Genomic DNA, 19,837 nt, shown 5'->3' with positions numbered 1-19,837 from the left:
GGACTTCGACCGTGTTTACTTGAAAAATGATTGCTTAACAAATTTTGTTGGAAACTATATATTTTTAACATGTGAATATTATGTGATATATTAATCTCTTAACGCGTTTGATATTATGTGATAGATGTCTACCTCTAGAACAAGTTCCATTGACTCACCTAATAATAATGAAGAGTCAAATGTAAATTGGAATGATTCGTGGACTGATTCACAAGTTCCCGAAGAGGAACCGGAAGAAGAGTCAGAACCGGAAGAAGAATCGGAACCGGAAGAAGAATCGGAACCGGATGAAGAAATAGAACCGGTGGGGGAAATAATAAAACGGTTAAGTAAAAGAAAATCTTCAACCAACCGACCAAGGTTAATTATGGTCAATGGTGTTTCCGCCAAGGAAGCAAAATATTGGGAGGATTACCAATTCTCTGATGAATCGGATTCCGACGAGAATTCTGATGATGTTATAGAAATTACCCCAACTGAATTTAAAAAGGCAAAAGAAAATAATAAGGGAAAGGGCATAAAAATAGAGAAATCTAATTCCAACCCCGATGAACTTTATATGTATCGTCAACCCCCGAAGTCCTTAAGTTGTAACAATGACCCGGGAACCTCTAAACCACCAGGTTTTTGTAAACCAATGTGGAAAATTACGGCTCGTATTAGGGGAACATCATATATCCCTAGAAACTTGGCAAAACGAACCAAAACCGAACAAGAAGAAACGAGCGAGTCGGAATAAGATAGTTATATTCGTGTGGTGTAATATATGTAATATAGTGTGCTTATGCTTTATGATATATGTAAAAATTGCTTGTATTAATAAGTATTTTTTTTATGAATCTAACTCTTGTCTATTTTACAGTATAAAAACACAAAATGGATAGACAACCCAATATTTTAAGAGACCTACCCGGAGACATGATTGATGAAATCTTGTCTAGAGTCGGTCAGAATTCCTCGGCACAACTATTTAAGGCGAGATCAGTTTGTAAGACATTCGAAGAACGTTCCAAGAATGCCTTGGTTTATAAAAGGCTTTCGTTCGGAAGATGGGGGATATCACATTGGGAAATCCATAAGTTACGATGTGTTTACTTTGACGCATATATTGTGGGGAACCCAAATGCTATTTTACGCAACGGGTTAAGAAATTATTTTGACTCAGTATATCCGAATATAGGACTTCGTGATTTAGAAAAAGCGGCTAACATGCAACATAAAGAAGCATGTTATGCTTACGGGTTAGTAATGTTCGCTTCTCACCAAAGTGAGGACAAGAACATTGGGCTACAACTATTAAACAAAACGTTCCCACAAGTGACGGAGTCGGTAATTGGGGTAAGAAATGAGGTTTTTAGGTTATTACGAGACTGTTGGTCATTACGTAACCCTCGTCCCTTTGATGACGTTACAACACGCTGTCTTATCAACGGCCATAACGGTTATGTTCCACAAGAACAAGGATGGGAAGTAGTCCTAGTAAAACCAGAATGCATGACTTGTTTCTGGACGTATGAATTACGTGTCTTTATTGCCTTTGCTGAACGACTTGTGTACTAGCTAGAATTATCTTCACAACTATCTTGTATCAAAGTTATTGTGTGCTATATTTCATGCTTTATGTAAAATAAGCGGTATTGTAAGTTTGTAAAATATTGTATAAAAGTTTGAACGCGAAATATTATTACAATCAGTTTTTCATATAGAATTGTAGTAGTTGAATTGTATATTAGCTACTAAGTATGAACTTAACGGGTAGGTACTACCCGAATTTAAACTTATAAAACGCTAATATGAAGAAAAAGCTTTTATAAATGAGTTCATATTATGCTACGAAATACTATTAACTACTCTTAATATTCTGTATGATTAACTTGTTCCATTTGACTATTTTGAAGGAAATGGCACCGACTACTCGACACACCGTGAATATGAATGAAGAGGAATTCCGTACTTTTCTAGCTTCAAACATAGCCGCAGTACAGGCTGCGCTACATACCAACAATAACCTTGGATCTGGCAGTACAGGAAATCGTGTAGGATGCACCTACAAAGAATTCACTGCCTGCAAACCTTTGGAATTTGATGGAACCGTAGGACCGATCGGATTGAAACGGTGGACCGAGAAGGTCGAATCGGTGTTTGCCATAAGTAAGTGTACTGAAGAGGACAAAGTGAAGTACGCTACGCATACCTTCACAGGTTCTGCGTTAACATGGTGGAATACCTATCTAGAGCAAGTGGGACAAGATGATGCGTACGCACTACCATGGTCAGCATTCAAGCACTTGATGAACGAGAAGTACCGTCCCAGAACCGAGGTCAATAAGCTCAAGACAGAACTTAGAGGGTTACGAACCCAAGGATTTGATATTACCACGTACGAAAGACGATTCACAGAATTGTGCCTATTGTGTCCGGGAGCATTCGAAGATGAGGAAGAGAAGATCGACGCGTTTGTGAAAGGATTACCGGAAAGAATCCAAGAAGATATAAGTTCACACAAGCCCGCCTCCATACAACAGGCATGTAGAATGGCTCACAAACTAGTGAACCAGATTGAAGAAAGAATTAAAGAACAGACTGCTGAAGAGGCCAATGTGAAGCAAGTCAAAAGAAAGTGGGAGGAAAACGGTGATAAGAATCACCAATACAACAACAACAACAATTACAACAATAATCGCAACAATTATCCCAACAATCTCAACATCAATCGCAACTACAACAAACGGCCCAACAACAACAACAACAACAACAGCAACTACAACAATCATCCCAACAACAATAATAACCGCAATAACAACAACAATCAGAAGCAGCTATGCCAAAGGTGTGAAAAGTATCACTCGGGGTTCTGCACCAAATTTTGCAACAAGTGTAAAAGAAATGGTCATAGTGCGGCGAAGTGTGAGGTCTACGGACCAGGGGTTAATAGAACGAAAGGAACAAATGGTGTCGAAATGAGTAATGGCGGAGCAAGTAGTGTCGGAGCAAGTTATGCCAATGTAGTTTGTTATAAATGTGGAAAACCGGGCCACATTATTAGAAATTGCCCGAACCAGGAGAACACGAATAGACAAGGCCGCGGAAGAGTTTTCAATATTAATGCGGCAGAGGCACAAGAAGACCTGGAGCTTGTTACGGGTACATTTCTTATTGACAATAAATCTGCTTACGTTTTATTTGATTCGGGTGCGGATAGAAGCTATATGAGTAGAGATTTTTGTGCTAAATTAAGTTGTTCATTGACGCCTTTGGATAGTAAATTTTTACTCGAATTAGCAAATGGTAAATTAATTTCAGCAGATAATATATGTCGGAATCGAGAAATTAAACTGGTTAGCGAAACATTTAAGATTGATTTGATACCAGTAGAGTTAGGGAGTTTTGATGTGATAATCGGTATGGACTGGTTGAAAGAAGTGAAAGCAGAGATCGTTTGTTACAAAAATGCAATTCGCATTATACGAGAAAAAGGAAAACCCTTAATGGTGTACGGAGAAAAGGGCAACACGAAGCTACATCTTATTAGTAATTTGAAGGCACAAAAACTAATAAGAAAAGGTTGCTATGCTGTTCTAGCACACGTCGAGAAAGTACAAACTGAAGAAAAGAGCATCAATGATGTTCCCATTGCAAAAGAATTTCCCGATGTATTTCCGAAAGAATTACCGGGATTACCCCCACATCGATCCGTTGAATTTCAAATAGATCTTGTACCAGGAGCTGCACCAATAGCTCGTGCTCCTTACAGACTCGCACCCAGCGAGATGAAAGAACTGCAAAGCCAATTACAAGAACTTTTAGAGCGTGGTTTCATTCGACCAAGCACATCACCGTGGGGAGCTCCTGTTTTGTTTGTCAAGAAGAAAGATGGTACATTCAGGTTATGTATCGACTACCGAGAGTTGAACAAACTTACCATCAAGAACCGCTACCCACTACCGAGAATCGACGACTTATTTGATCAACTACAAGGCTCGTCTGTTTATTCAAAGATTGACTTACGTTCCGGGTATCATCAAATGCGGGTGAAAGAAGATGATATTCCAAAGACTGCTTTCAGAACACGTTACGATCATTACGAGTTTATGGTCATGCCGTTTGGTTTAACTAATGCACCAGCTGTGTTCATGGACCTTATGAACTGAGTGTGTGGACCATACCTTGACAAGTTTGTCATTGTTTTCATTGATGACATACTTATTTACTCAAAGAATGACCAAGAACACGGTGAACATTTGAGAAAGGTGTTAGAAGTATTGAGGAAGGAAGAATTGTACGCTAAGTTTTCAAAGTGTGCATTTTGGTTGGAAGAAGTTCAATTCCTCGGTCACATAGTGAACAAAGAAGGTATTAAGGTGGATCCAGCAAAGATAGAAACTGTTGAAAAGTGGGAAACCCCGAAAACTCCGAAACACATACGCCAGTTTTTAGGACTAGCTGGTTACTACAGAAGCTTCATCCAAGACTTTTCCAGAATAGCAAAACCCTTGACTGCATTAACGCATAAAGGGAAGAAATTTGAATGGAATGATGAACAAGAGAAAGCGTTTCAGTTATTGAAGAAAAAGCTAACTACGGCACCTATATTGTCATTGCCTGAAGGGAATGATGATTTTGTGATTTATTGTGACGCATCAAAGCAAGGTCTCGGTTGTGTATTAATGCAACGAACGAAGGAGATTGCTTATGCGTCTAGACAATTGAAGATTCACGAACAAAATTATACGACGCATGATTTGGAATTAGGCGCGGTTGTTTTTGCATTAAAGACTTGGAGGCACTACTTATATGGGGTCAAAAGTATTATATATACTGACCACAAAAGTCTTCAACACATATTTAATCAGAAACAACTGAATATGAGGCAGCGTAGGTGGATTGAATTATTGAATGATTATGACTTTGAGATTCGTTACCACCCGGGGAAGGCAAATGTGGTAGCCGATGCCTTGAGCAGGAAGGAAAGAGAACCCATTCGAGTAAAATCTATGAATATAATGATTCATAATAACCTTACTGCTCAAATAAAGGAGGCGCAACAAGGAGTTTTAAAAGAGGGAAATTTAAAGGATGAAATACCCAAAGGATCGGAGAAGCATCTTAATATTCGGGAAGACGGAACCCGGTATAGGGCTAAAAGGATTTGGGTACCAAAATTTGGAGATATGAGAGAAATGGTACTTAGAGAAGCTCATAAAACCAGATACTCAATACATCCTGGAACGGGGAAGATGTACAAGGATCTCAAGAAACATTTTTAGTGGCCGGGTATGAAAGCCGATGTTGCTAAATACGTAGGAGAATGTTTGACGTGTTCTAAGGTCAAAGCTGAGCATCAGAAACCATCAGGTCTACTTCAACAACCCGAAATCCCGGAATGGAAATGGGAAAACATTACCATGGATTTCATCACTAAATTGCCAAGGACTGCAAGTGGTTTTGATACTATTTGGGTAATAGTTGATCATCTCACCAAATCAGCACACTTCCTGCCAATAAGAGAAGATGACAAGATGGAGAAGTTAGCACGACTGTATTTGAAGGAAGTCGTCTCCAGACATGGAATACCAATCTCTATTATCTCTGATAGGGATGGCAGATTTATTTCAAGATTCTGGCAGACATTACAGCAAGCATTAGGAACTCGTCTAGACATGAGTACTGCCTATCATCCATAAACTGATGGGCAGAGCGAAAGGACGATACAAACGCTTGAATACATGCTACGAGCATGTGTTATTGATTTCGGAAACAGTTGGGATCGACATCTACCGTTAGCAGAATTTTCCTACAACAACAGCTACCATTCAAGCATTGAGATGGCACCGTTTGAAGCACTTTATGGTAGAAAGTGCAGGTCTCCGATTTGTTGGAGTGAAGTGGGGGATAGACAGATTACGGGTCCAGAGATTATACAAGAAACTACCGAGAAGATCATCCAAATTCAACAACAGTTGAAAACCGCCCAAAGTCGACAAAAGAGCTACGCTGACATTAAAAGAAAAGATATAGAATTTGAAATTGGAGAGATGGTCATGCTTAAAGTTGCACCTTGGAAAGGCGTTGTTCGATTTGGTAAACGAGGGAAATTAAATCCAAGGTATATTGGACCATTCAAGATTATTGATCGTGTCGGACCAGTAGCTTACCGACTTGAGTTACCTCAACAACTCGCGGCTGTACATAACACTTTCCACGTCTCGAATTTGAAGAAATGTTTTGCTAAAGAAGATCTCACTATTCCGTTAGATGAAATCCAAATCAACGAAAAACTTCAATTCATCGAAGAACCCGTCGAAATAATGGATCGTGAGGTTAAAAGACTTAAGCAAAACAAGATACCAATTGTTAAGGTTCGATGGAATGCTCGTAGAGGACCCGAGTTCACCTGGGAGCGTGAAGATCAGATGAAGAAGAAATACCCGCATCTATTTCTAGAAGATTCGTCAACACTTTCAACAGCTTAAAATTTCGGGACGAAATTTATTTAACGGGTAGGTACTGTAGTGACCCGAACTTTTCCATGTTTATATATATTAATTGAGAATGATATTTACATGATTAAATGTTTCCAACATGTTAAGCAATCAAACTTGTTAAGACTTGATTAATTGAAATATGTTTCATATAGACAATTGACCACCCAAGTTGACCGGCGATTCACGAACGTTAAAACTTGTAAAAACTATATGATGACATATATATGGATATATATATATAGTTAACATGATACTATGATAAGTAAACATATCATTAAGTATATTAACAATGAACTACATATGTAAAAATAAGACTACTAACTTAATGATTTTTAAACGAGACATATATGTAACGATTATCGTTGTAAAGACATTTAATGTATATATATCATATTAAGAGATATTCATACATGATAATATCATGATAATATAATAATTTAAAATCTCATTTGATATTATAAACATTGGGTTAACAACATTTAACAAGATCGTTAACCTAAAGGTTTCAAAACAACACTTACATGTAACGACTAACGATGACTTAACGACTCAGTTAAAATGTATATACATGTAGTGTTTTAATATGTATTTATACACTTTTGGAAGACTTCAATACACTTATAAAAATACTTCTACTTAACAAAAATGCTTACAATTACATCCTCGTTCAGTTTCATCAACAATTCTACTCGTATGCACCTGTATTCGTACTCGTACAATACACAGCTTTTAGATGTATGTACTATTGGTATATACACTCCAATGATCAGCTCTTAGCAGCCCATGTGAGTCACCTAACACATGTGGGAACCATCATTTGGCAACTAGCATAAAATATCTCATAAAATTACAAAAATATGAGTAATCATTCATGACTTATTTACATGAAAACAAAATAACATATCCTTTATATCTAATCCATACACCAACGACCAAAAACACCTACAAACACTTTAATTCTTCAATTTTCTTCATCTAATTGATCTCTCTCAAGTTCTATCTTCAAGTTCTAAGTGTTCTTCATAAATTCCAAAAGTTCTAGTTTCATAAAATCAAGAATACTTTCGAGTTTGCTAGCTCACTTCCAATCTTGTAAGGTGATCATCCAACCTCAAGAAATCTTTGTTTCTTACAGTAGGTTATCATTCTAATACAAGGTAATAATCATATTCAAACTTTGGTTCAATTTCTATAACTATAACAATCTTATTTCAAGTGATGATCTTACTTGAACTTGTTTTCGTGTCATGATTCTGCTTCAAGAACTTCGAGCCATCCAAGGATCCATTGAAGCTAGATCTATTTTTCTCTTTTACAGTAGGTTTATCCAAGGAATTTAAGGTAGTAATGATGTTCATAACATCATTCGATTCATACATATAAAGCTATCTTATTCGAAGGTTTAAACTTGTAATCACTAGAACATAGTTTAGTTAATTCTAAACTTGTTCGCAAACAAAAGTTAATCCTTCTAACTTGACTTTTAAAATAAACTAAACACATGTTCTATATCTATATGATATGTTAACTTAATGATTTAAAACCTGGAAACACGAAAAACACCGTAAAACCGGATTTACGCCGTCGTAGTAACACCGCGGGCTGTTTTGGGTTAGTTAATTAAAAACTATGATAAACTTTGATTTAAAAGTTGTTATTCTGAGAAAATGATTTTTATTATGAACATGAAACTATATCCAAAAATTATGGTTAAACTCAAAGTGGAAGTATGTTTTCTAAAATGGTCATCTAGACGTCGTTCTTTCGACTGAAATGACTACCTTTACATAAACGACTTGTAACTTATTTTTCCGACTATAAACCTATACTTTTTCTGTTTAGATTCATAAAATAGGGTTCAATATGAAACCATAGCAATTTGATTCACTCAAAACGGATTTAAAATGAAGAAGTTATGGGTAAAACAAGATTGGATAATTTTTCTCATTTTAGCTACGTGAAAATTGGTAACAAATCTATTCCAACCATAACTTAATCAACTTGTATTGTATATTATGTAATCTTGAGATACCATAGACACGTATACAATGTTTTGACCTATCATGTCGACACATCTATATATATTTCGGAACAACCATAGACACTCTATATGTGAATGTTGGAGTTAGCTATACAGGGTTGAGGTTGATTCCAAAATATATATAGTTTGAGTTGTGATCAATACTGAGATACGTATACACTGGGTCGTGGATTGATTCAAGATAATATTTATCGATTTATTTCTGTACATCTAACTGTGGACAACTAATTGTAGGTTACTAACGAGGACAGCTGACTTAATAAACTTAAAACGTCAAAATATATTAAAAGTGTTGTAAATATATTTTGAACATACTTTGATATATATGTATATATTGTTATAGGTTCGTGAATAAACCAGTGGCCAAGTCTTACTTCCCGACGAAGTAAAAATCTGTGAAAGTGAGTTATAGTCCCACTTTTAAAATCTAATATTTTTGGGATGAGAATACATGCAGGTTTTATAAATGATTTACAAAATAGACACAAGTACGTGAAACTACATTCTATGGTTGAATTATCGAAATCGAATATGCCCTTTTTATTAAGTCTGGTAATCTAAGAATTAGGGAACAGACACCCTAATTGACGCGAATCCTAAAGATAGATCTATTGGGCCTAACAAACCCCATCCAAAGTACCGGATGCTTTAGTACTTCGAAATTTATATCATATCCGAAGGGTGTCCCGGAATGATGGGGATATTCTTATATATGCATCTTGTTAATGTCGGTTACCAGGTGTTCACCATATGAATGATTTTTATCTCTATGTATGGGATGTGTATTGAAATATGAAATCTTGTGGTCTATTGTTACGATTTGATATATATAGGTTAAACCTATAACTCACCAACATTTTTGTTGACGTTTAAAGCATGTCTATTCTCAGGTGAATACTAAGAGCTTCCGCTGTCGTATACTTAAATAAGGACGAGATTTGGAGTCCATGCTTGTATGATATTGTGTAAAAACTGCATTCAAGAAACTTACTTTGTTGTAACATATTTGTATTGTAAACCATTATGTAATGGTCGTGTGTAAACAGGATATTTTAGATTATCATTATTTGATAATCTACGTAAAGCTTTTTAAACCTTTATTGATGAAATAAAGGTTATGGTTTGTTTTAAAATGAATGCAGTCTTTGAAAAACGTCTCATATAGAGGTCAAAACCTCGCAACGAAATCAATTAATATGGAACGTTTTTAATCAATAAGAACGGGACATTTCAAAATTTCTTTAACGGGGAGGTACTGTGATGACCCGGAAATTTCTGACCAAATTTAAACTTAATCTTTAACGTTTCCGACACGATAAGCAAAGTCTATGAAGTTGAATCCTAAAATTCTTGAACTATTCAAATACCCTTCGATTGTTCTCAACGATTCGCGAACAAATATATGTAAATAGATACATATATATACAATAACTTGAAAACGTAAGAAAGTGTTAAGTAAATGATACCGTGCATTAAACTTATTGGTTTGATTATCTGATTGATATATTTAACTACGGAGTTAAAAGATTATGCCAAATAATTGAATTAAAAGATATTTATTGAGTCCCTTATTGTTACGGGTCTCTGTTGTAAGGTCCACGTTGATTTGGGAAATCATTCATTCTTAACGGTATTCGGAATAAATGGTAAAGTGTTTGTTTAAATAACGTAATTTGGACACATACAATAATAAGGAATATTAACTGTTGGAATTAGATATATGAATAACTTGCGATATGTATTTTAAAACGTGTTTATTAATATTGAAAATATATATTTAACAATACGGTAAAATATAATATTAACTTGGTCATAAAAATGAATTGATATTATATATATATTAACAAATAGCGAGACGATGATTTATAGAAGTAAATGATCAAAATACTCGAAAGTTTAAGATATACTTTGAGTGGTATAGTTTAGGGATAATTTAAGGCTATATTTTGACAAAGGTATGTGACACAATATGTAAAATACAAGTTTTCTCAGCGTACGAAAGGACATTTGAAAAACCGGAACCGGGACATAAGTCGAGTGATGACGTACGACTTATCGGAACAAAAATTACAAGTCAACTATGCATGTGAATTTAATACAATATATAATTAATTTTATAAATTAAATATATGATATAAAATTATGTCGACAAACAAAAAGTTAAAAGTTTGTGAGCTGGATCAGAGGGCCATGCGATCACATGGCCTTGATGCCCAAAAACCATGCGATCGCATGGTGGGCTGGGACAGGTCTAGTTCTATAAATTCAAACGATTTCAGTTCAATCACATACATATAATTATCTATACTTCGTTTATAATTATTATTTATATTATTATTATTATTAGTATTATTATTATTATTATTATTATTATTATTATTATTATTATTATTATAATTATTAAGATTAATATTATTATTATTAATCTTATTATTTTTATTAGTAGTATTATACATAAAATACTACGACGAAGTCATGAGCGTGTCACTTTCAAAATGGGTTTTCAAGCGGGATAGAGCTAAGGAAAATATGGGTTATTACTAAGGAGGTTATTGGTATTGTTCGAGGGTTTTGCTCGTGAGTCAAACTAGTGTTTATCATCTCTGTTGCGTCTACGTACTTTCCTACAATATTGAATCTCAATATTGATACGTAAGCACTCATATTTTATCTTTTATATATTAATTGTGTATCCATGTCTAGTGCTCGAGTATATATATTTATACATTCGTGTATGCTAAATTTCGTCGCTAAATAGTTTATAATGAATCACGAATTAAATACATATATTACTGGTAAAAAGTATATGATATGCATGTTTCTGGAAAGCTGGCGAAAAATCAATGACTTTTCATTTAGATATCGAATAGTTTCGATGAACGGATTAAAAGATATGATCAACTGAATTATGATTGATGATAATTGAAATTGCTTTTGGATCTGCAATTAAGATTTAAACAACTTGTTTACAAGATTGATAAAATAGATTTTTAAATATTACCAGCTGAGTAAATGAATCCTTATATAAGGTACGTCTCGTTTGTTGAACTATTGTCAAAATTGATTTTTTTGAAACAACATTGGATAACTTTTGTATGACGATATCGAGCATTAGGATTGTGATACACTATGACCTGACCTAGCTTGATAGACATTTATTGACCAACATATGTTCTCTAGGTTGAAATCTACGATTATTTGGTAATCCGAGTTTCGGTCACATTACGATGAACAACTTTATGTGCTGCTAAGGTGAGTTTTATATGCTCCCTTTTTAATTGCTTTTGCAATCTATATTTTTGGGCTGAGAATACATGCACTTTATTTTAAACGCAATGGATACAAGTACATACTTAATTCTACACCGAGTTTGAACCGAAAATCCCTTAGCTTTGGTAACTAGTAACTGCCGGTTATAAGAACTGGTGGGCGCGAGTAGTAGTATATGGATCCATAGGGCTTGATATCCCCGTCCGAGCTAGAGCACTAGCCTTTTAACGGACGTATGCTATTTGAGAAGCGTACACATTGGTTTGCGTGTATTATTAAGATGATTATACAAAGGGTACAAATTATATATACGTTAAGTTTAGTTACCAGGGTGCTCAATCTTGTAGAATATTTTGATAAACGTTTCGGATGAAACAACTGAAATCTTGTGATCCACCTTTATATACAGATTATGCGAAACACTAAAACTATGAACTCAACAACCTTTGTGTTGACACTTGTTAGCATGTTTATTCTCAGATTCCCTAGAAGTATTCCGCTGTTTGCTTATATGTTAGACAAGCTATGTGCATGGAGTCTTACATGGCATATTTATCAAGGAAACGTTGCATTCACCAAATCATCACCATGTATCTTATTTTGACTGCATTGTCAACGGAATTACTATTGTAAACTATTATTTACGGTGATTGTCTATATGTAGAAATTATCAGATGTCGAAAACCTTTGATTTAAATATTCATTTATGGTGTGCCTTTTCAAAAGAATGCAATGTTTACAAAACGTATCATATAGAGGTCAAATACCTCGTAATGAAATCGATGAATGACGTGTTCGTCCATATGGATTTGGAGCGATCGTCACACTGTCTAACCGTACGGTTGCATCCTGCAACCGTGCGGTTGCATACTATCAGAGCAAGTTAAACATTTTAGCACTTTAACTTGATTATAATGAACTCGGGGACTAATTATGCACCAAAAACTCCCCCTAGGACCCAGTTCATTATCTAAAATCACATTATATACTTTCCCTGCAAAACAACTAAACACACAGTCAACACATTCAATAATATGAAAATTAAGACGTTAAAATCAAGTTATTACAACCAAATCGAACTAAACCCAAAAGAAAACATTCAAGTTCACAGTTCATGAAAATTAAAACCATCAAACGAACATTAAGCATGGATATCATAAGCATAACAAGTACGAACAGCACGGTTAAACTGAATCGCCTGCTCGGTATTAGGCAACTCATGAAAGATTGGATGTTTCCTCAACACCTTGATATCAGTCTTACTCAAATTCCGAATCCATCTCGGATCGATAATCCTGATCTGGTCCAAACTACCATTAGGATTATCCAACACAATCACCGCTTCTTCTGTTCTCCCATCATAATACCACCAACGAAACCGATCACCAAAATTCTGTGGCATCTTACGAACTGGTGCAAACTTCATAGTCTTTGCTCGTTTATAACTAACCACTCGAACTATATTCCCAGTTGATTGATCAGTACGATAAGAAACTTTTGAGAACTGCGGCTCTAACATGGACCAGCCGTACTTGAACTCTTTTCGGATCTTAAACTGCATCCACTGCCCCCAACCATCAGTATCATGATAAAGTAGTGTTAACCTTGCCAGTTCCATCATCTCAAAATATGGAAGTGTTTTAATATCAACAGCATGTTTAAAATAATCTACTTCATTCTTTGTTTTTCTGTTTATTTATGGTATCAAGATTCTCACCCTCTTTGTTCACACCAGATGCCTCACCTTCCTTAACTATTCGCTTCTCATCCACTTTCCTATTCAGAACATCATCACTTTGTTGATTAAAAAGATCAGCAAACTCAGGCAAGTCATATTCCTTAGCACTTTCATCAATGTTCTCATCATCCGAAGCATCCTCAACTATAACTTCTTCAGCACTATCATCGCTTGAATGCCTCTTCTCACGTGTACCAGCAGTATTTGGAGCTTTTTCAGCAGCAATCAACTTATCTACCTGATAAGGCTAAAAATGAACACATATTTTACAGCATTATTCCCCAAGAAAGACAAGATTTTAGTTGGTATTGTTCGATTTACAAGCAATATTCGTTTAAATATTAAAAAGTGAAGACAAAAGGCAGATTCGACAAATTGAAGACAAAAAGGTCCAAAGAGCTAAAAAGTACAAGATACAACTAAAAAGGTTCAAAATATTGATGAGGAACGTCTCAAAATGACAAGAGTACAAGTTACAAGACGCAAAGTACACGATATAAAATAATACGCGAAGACGTCCGAAAATCCGGAACCGGGACCTGAGCCAAGAAGAAACGCCCGACGCAACGGACCAAAAATATCTAGTCTACTATGCACAAGAATATAATATAATATATATATAATTATATATAATTATATATTATATTATATATTATTATTATATTACGTCGGCAAGAAGAAAACAAACCAATTTGGCTGGATCCAGGGTGGCCATGCGACTCGCATGGCCAGAGGCACAAAATCCATGCGAGTCGCATGGAGTGAAAATGCTGGTCAGGTCCTATATAAAGCCAGTTTTCTGCCGAGTTTTAAACATAGAAAATATATCTCTCTCTCATATATACGATATATATATATAATTTATATTTTAATTTTAATTTTAATTTTAATTCTAATAATAAGGGTATGTTAGCGAATGTTGTAAGGGTGTAAGTCGAAATTCTGTCCGTGTAACGCTACGCTATTTTTAATCATTGTAAGTTATGTTCAACCTTTTTATATTAATGTCTCGTAGCTAAGTTATTATTATGCTTATTTAAAACGAAGTAATCATGATGTTGGGCTAATTACTAAAATAGGGTAATTGGGCTTTGTACCATAATTGGGGTTTGGACAAAAGAACGACACTTGTGGAAATTAGACTATGGGCTATTAATGGGCTTTATATTTGTTTAACTAAATGAAAGTTTGTTAATGTTAATATAAAGATTTACAATTGGGCGTCCCTATAAATTACCATATACACTCGATCGGACACGATGGGCGGGGTATTTATATGTACGAATAATCGTTCATTTAACCGGACACGGGAATGGATTAATAGCCACTAGAATAATTAAAACAGGGGTGAAATTACATTCAAGGGTAATTGGTGTAATTGTTAACAAAGTAGTAAAACCTTGGTTTACACGCAGTCGATAACCTGGTGTATTCATTAAACAAAGTATTAAAACCTTGTTACAATTCGAATCCCCAATTAGTTGGAATATTTATCTTCGGGTATAATAATAATTTGACAAGGACACTTGCAATTTATATTTATGACTGATGGACTGTTATGGACAAAAACCAGACGGACATATTAAATAATCCAGGACAAAGGACAATTAACCCATGGGCATAAAACTAAAATCAACACGTCAAACATCATGATTACGGAAGTTTAAATAAGCATAATTCTTTTATTTCATATTTAATTTCCTTTATTTTATATTTAATTGCACTTCTAATTATCGCACTGTTATTTAATCGCACTTTTAATTATCGTACTTTTTAATTATCGCAATTTTATTTTATCGCATTTTTATTATTCGCAATTTCATTATCGTTATTTACTTTAAGTTTTAATTTAAGTCTTGTATTTATTTTATATTTTACATTAGGTTTTAACTGCGACTAAAGTCTTAAAATCGACAAACCGGTCATTAAACGGTAAAAACCCCCCTTTATAATAATAATATTACTTATATATATTTGTATTTTTATAAAAGTAAACTAATATAGCGTTGAGCTTTGTTTAAAGATTTCCCTGTGGAACGAACCGGACTTACTAAAAACTACACTACTGTACGATTAGGTACACTGCCTATAAGTGTTGTAGCAAGGTTTAAGTATATCCATTCTATAAATAAATAAATATCTTGTGTAAAATTGTATCGTATTTAATAGTATTTTCCTAGTAAAATAATAACTATTTTATATACACCTCGCTTAACATCAAGTATTTTTGGCGCCGCTGCCGGGGAACACCGAAGCGAAACGTCAAAATAAAAAAAAATATTTTTAAGTTTTAATTAGTTTTTGTTATATATATATTTTTGTTTAAAAATTATAAAAATTTAAAAAGATATAAAAAATTAAAAAATCTTTTAAAATCGAAAAAAAAAAAGTATTTTAAATATATTTTTAAGTTTTTCTTTTATTTTTACAAAATTATAAAGTATTTTAAGTTTATTTTTAGTTTTTAAAATTAAGTTTTATTTTAATTATATATATATTTATCTTTTAAATATAAAACAGAAAAATATAAATAAATAATAAATATTACATTTGAACCTGTCATTGAACCCCCTATTTGAACCTGCAAGGCAGGTCATGCGACTCGCATGACCCACCCCCTTATTCCATGCGACTCGCATGAAGGGGTTGACCAGGCCACATATAAACCCTAATTCCGCATTTATTACGGATATTATTTAATTATTATTACTTAGACCCTAAAACTATTATTATTATTATAATTAAGTTTTTAATTTATTTAGTTATTTTTACTTTTGTTTAGTTTTATTATTTATTTACTTAATACTATAATATAAAAAAAAATATAAAAATAATATTTTTATAAAATCTAATATTTTTATAACTTTTTATAACTTTTATATTTTGTACCTTTTTAATCGTTGTAGCGTAATATTTGTATTTTTAGCTCATATTTAATTTTAAACTTAGTTTTGCTATAATTATTTTTACTCCTAGATTTTTAGGCTTTGCCGTAGAATTCCTTAAGTGCTTATTCCTTAAATTAAGTATTAGGTACTTTAGAATTTTGCGACGCCTTTTTAAGTTTTAGTTTTTTTTTTTAAGTTATTTCCATTTGGGATTTAGTTTTTCCTTGTAAGCTTTAATATTTTTAGACTTTTACTATGTACCAATTATCATTCCAATTAGTAATTTCAATTTGCGATTATAATTTTAAGTTAGTTGTAGTAATAAGGTTAGGTTAGTCAAGTATTTTTAAGTTTTTATAAGTTTCTTTTATTTTTCCGTCACCTTTTATTTTTCAACCATTTTTTTTTTCTTTTTCAACCTTTTTCGACGAACTCTTTTTCTCTCTTATTTCTCGCTATTCTAGTTTTAGGACATAGATTTTTATTCTACTTCTTATCTAAATTTCTTAAAATTACGAAAATTTATTTTAAGTGGTTAAATTGATAGACATCAAAATTTTCTGGTTCGTAGTAATAGTTGGATTTGTACGTGGACCGGGTTATTGGAGCCAAACAGTCCTCAATTATATTGAGACCAAACGAATCCTGCCCCTCTACTACATCTTTTGGCTATTCAAAACGTGGGCAAAATCAGAAAAGTCTATTGATTGGATAACTTATTATAATTTTTCTTTCCTTTTTAAAACTAATAGGATATTCAGTGAATGCACCGAGCAAGACGTTCATCACCTTTTGTACGTTCACCACCTGTAACTAGATCAAGACATCATTTAACAAATATAACTGCCGTTGATTTTTCTTTAGAATCGTCATCCAGTCAACCAAGTACTTCAGTTCAAATTTCCGATAATCCATTTTTTGAACCCAACCTCACAATTGAGAATCCAGAAAATATTCAGGAACGGTTCATAGATCCTGAACCATTAAACTTTCCTCCGGAACCACCAATTAATCAAACAAGTATTGTTGAGGAACGAACTATTAAATCAGAATCATCTAGTGATACCGATTCAACAAATTCAATTATGGAGAATCTGGAACCTTTAAGTATGGAAGACCGAATGAGAGCTAAACGCACTGGCCAAGGTCACGCAATTACTCATCCAGACATTAATGCGCCAGATTATGAAATCAAAGGACAAATTCTACACATGGTGACTAATCAATGCCAATTTAGTGGTGCGCCGAAGGAAGATCCAAATGAACATCTACGTACCTTTAATAGGATCTGCACACTATTTAAAATACGAGAAGTGGAGGATGAACAGATATATCTCATGTTATTTCCCTGGACTTTAAAGGGAGAAGCCAAAGATTGGTTGGAATCGTTACCTGAAGGGGCGATTGATACATGGGATGTTTTAATTGACAAATTTCTTAAACAATTCTTTCCTGCATCTAAAGCCGTAAGACTTCAAGCAGAAATTGTTACGTTCACACAGAAGCCAAATGAAACTCTATATGAGGCGTGGACAAGATATGGAAAGTTGTTAAGAGGATGTCCGCAACATGGTTTAGACACCTGTCAAATAGTACAAATATTCTACCAAGGATGCGACATCACTACAAGAAAAGACATAGATATAGCAGCTGGTGGTTCTATTATGAAGAAAACCGAAACTGATGCTTACAAAATTATTGATAATACTGCTTCCCACTCACATGAGTGGCACCAAGAAAAAGATATCATTAGATCATCTAAAGCAGCTAGAGCCGATTCTAGCCATGACTTAGATTCCATTTCCGCAAAGATAGATGCTGTGGAGAGACGAATGGAAAAGATGACTAAGGATATTCACTCAATACGAATTAGTTGTGAGCAGTGTGGAGGACCACATTTGACAAAAGATTGTCTCAGTATTGAATTAACAATGGAACAAAGAGAGAATATTTCATACATAAACCAAAGGCCTGGAAATAATTATCAGAATAATTATCAACCGCCAAGACCAATTTACAATCAAAACCAGAATTATAACCGAAATATTCCATACAACAACCAACAAGGTCCTAGCAATCAACAAGTATCCAATAATACTTATAATCAGCAAAGACCTAATTTTCAAAACAAACCACCACAACAAACCGATGATAAAAAGCCGAATTTAGAAGATATGATGACGAAGCTAGTTGAAACTCAAACGCAGTTTTTCACATCTCAAAAACAAACTAATGAACAAAATGCTCAAGCATTTAGAAATCAACAAGCTTCTATTCAAAATCTGGAACAAGAAGTAAGTAACCTAGCAAGGTTAATAGGTGAAAGAAAACCGGGAAGTTTACCTAGTGATACAAATGCTAACCCCCGGAATGAAACAGCTAAAGCTATTACCACAAGAAGTGGTACAACACTTAAACCACCTGAAATACCTGTAACTTCTGATGAAACTATTCCTACTCCACAAGAACCACAACCTGATCAAGATAAGGAAAAAGAACCGGTAGTTGAAAAGGTTAATGAAGATAACACAGTTAAGGATAAACCTTATGTTAAACCATACCAACCACCACTTCCTTACCCGAGTAAAATGAAGAAAGAGAAACTTGAAGCCGAGCAATCCAAATTCTTGGATATGTTTAAACAGATAAATGTAAATCTTCCTTTCATTGATGTGATTTCAGGAATGCCAAAATATGCTAAATTCTTGAAAGATCTAATCTCAAATAGAAAGAAAATGGAAGAACTCTCGGCTGTTACTATGAATGCAAATTGTTCAGCAGTGCTGTTGAATAAGATACCAGAAAAATTATCTGATCTAGGAAGTTTCACAATTCCATGTTTTCTGGGTAGTCTTAGTTCAATAGAAGCATTGGCAGACTTAGGTGCTAGTATAAATCTAATGCCGTATTCACTATACGCTAAACTAGACCTTGGAGAATTGAAACCAACAAGAATAAGTATACAACTAGCCGACCGATCAGTAAAATATCCTAGAGGGATAATGGAGAACATGCTAGTTAAAGTTGGTACTTTAGTATTTCCAGTAGATTTTGTTGTTTTGGACATGGAAGAAGATTCTCAAGTTCCTCTCATATTAGGAAGACCATTCTTAAACACGGCTAAAGCAATGATAGACGTGTTCGGTAAGAAACTGACCCTAAGTATAGAGGATGAGAGTGTTACCTTTTCAGTTGATAGAGCAATGCAACAACCACAATCTGCAGATGATACATGTTATTATATTCAAACTATAGATGCACATGCAGAATTATTAGAAGAATTTCCAGAATTACAAGGAACAGGAGAATGTTATTTAGGAGAAGGTAATGAACCAATTGATGAAGATGAAATGTTAGCTACACTTATAGCTAATGGATATGAACCAACAACAGAAGAACTTCAAATGTTAAAAGA

The sequence above is a fragment of the Rutidosis leptorrhynchoides genome, chromosome 11 (assembly GCF_046630445.1).
Source record: "Rutidosis leptorrhynchoides isolate AG116_Rl617_1_P2 chromosome 11, CSIRO_AGI_Rlap_v1, whole genome shotgun sequence".
Taxonomy (NCBI): Eukaryota; Viridiplantae; Streptophyta; class Magnoliopsida; order Asterales; family Asteraceae; genus Rutidosis; species Rutidosis leptorrhynchoides.
Note: the sequence above shows the minus strand (reverse complement) of the source record.